The sequence below is a fragment of the Clarias gariepinus genome, chromosome 12 (genome assembly GCF_024256425.1).
Source record: "Clarias gariepinus isolate MV-2021 ecotype Netherlands chromosome 12, CGAR_prim_01v2, whole genome shotgun sequence".
Classification (NCBI taxonomy): domain Eukaryota; kingdom Metazoa; phylum Chordata; class Actinopteri; order Siluriformes; family Clariidae; genus Clarias; species Clarias gariepinus.
In genome coordinates, this window is record NC_071111.1 from 16,567,401 (window position 1) to 16,569,245 (window position 1,845).

Below are 1,845 nucleotides of genomic sequence, written 5' to 3' on the forward strand. Positions count from 1 at the left end.
TCGCTGCTGTCCGAATAGAAGTCAACTCCAGCAGTTTAGGATTTGAACAACTCTACTTCTACTTCTGATCACAGGCCTAATGTCGGTGACGATTAGCTTTTTTATGTTGTTTTTTTTGCATCCTCTTTGAAGACAGAGAAAGACGACCTGTTTCTATTAAATTTGGATTTGTGTACATGATATTTAGCAAGAAGGAAAACCAGGTTTATTTCAAAAAGAATTATTTTTCTTAAAATGAATATATGCAAAATTACATTTTTAATTATTCTGTTTAAAGTTTAAGTTATCAAAGCAGTACAACTTTTATTTGATTTTTATAATTTGTTTCAATCTATTGTAAACTCTCACCCTTCCCTAGCTTTTGGTGAATGGTTATCGGCTTACAAATCTAAAATTACCTAATGTCACAATCCATAATATTAATATTAAATAGCTATTCATATTTAATAAAGTCACTTATTTTATTAAAATAAATACTCAATCTAACAATATTTTTAAAGGATACAAAAAAAAGAAATCTCTATTGCCCCAAATGCAAAATGATCAATAATATATATCCTTCTGGAGAAATTTAAAAGATTGGTCAGTAAACATACTAATTGTTCATTCTGTAATGAGTACATTAAAACAACAGACCATTTATTTTATGAATGCATGGAAGACATGCATTTTTGGTTATTTTCTTTCTTTCTTTAATTCTATGAACTAACAAAAAAAAATGTGATTTTTGGCATGTTCATGAAGGATGAACATCAGGATATAGCAATTAATACATGTATTATTGCAGGAAATTACCTTTCCTGCATAAATGTAAAATTATGAAACAACACAACCAAACTTCCAACCTTTTCACAAGGTAGTCCTACTTTTTGTCTTTCGGCTTGATGGAAATGGAAAGCGCTGTAAATCTTTATAAATTGACAGTGGAACTTGGGCTTACACAGAACCCCTAGATTCCTTTTAATTAATTAATTGATTAATTTGTTTGTTAGTTTAATTTATTTCGTCTCCCTCACTCATATATGCTCCATAACACTTTATCCTGTATGTAGTGTCACGGGGGGCCTGGAGCCTATCCCAAGGAAACTTAGAGCACGAGGTGGGGTAAACCCTGAATGGGGTGCCAATCTATTGCACGGCACACACACAGACTACAGCAATTTGGAACACCAGTTAGCCAAATCTTCATGTCTTTGGACTATGGGAGAAAACCCACCAAGCACAGGGAGAACCACACATACCCCAAGGTGGGAATCGAACCACAACACTAGAGGTGCTAGGCAACAGTGAGAACCACTAAGCACTGCAGTACCCCCACGTATTAATGTTTCTACATGCTTGTAATTTGTCTTAATGTATCGAGTTCAAGTTCAAGTAGGCTTTATTGTCACTTCAACCATATACAGTTAGTACACAGTGAAATAAAACAACGTTCCTTCAGGACCAAGGTGCTACATGCAACATAAATTTATAACATAAATTAACAAAAAAAATAAACTAGCTAACTAAGAGGCCTAGTTAGCTGGCTAGCAGAGACAAGACAGATTGACCTAACATAAATTACAACATAAATTAACAAAAACTATGCCTTTATGTGTGTTTCCAATATATACTTCCAAAATATATTATAAACATACTGTATATATGTTTAATATTAGTAATAAAAATAATAATAATAATTAAAATTATAATAATAATAATTAAAAAAACAGATGATGCATATGACGGTTTGCAAGACCTCTTTGTATGGTCACGTGTCCAACAAAGGTGCTGATTGGCTACAACGTGCCTCCGTTCACCTGACGCAAGGCTGTGACGTTCCCCCTTTCCCACAATGCAGCGGGG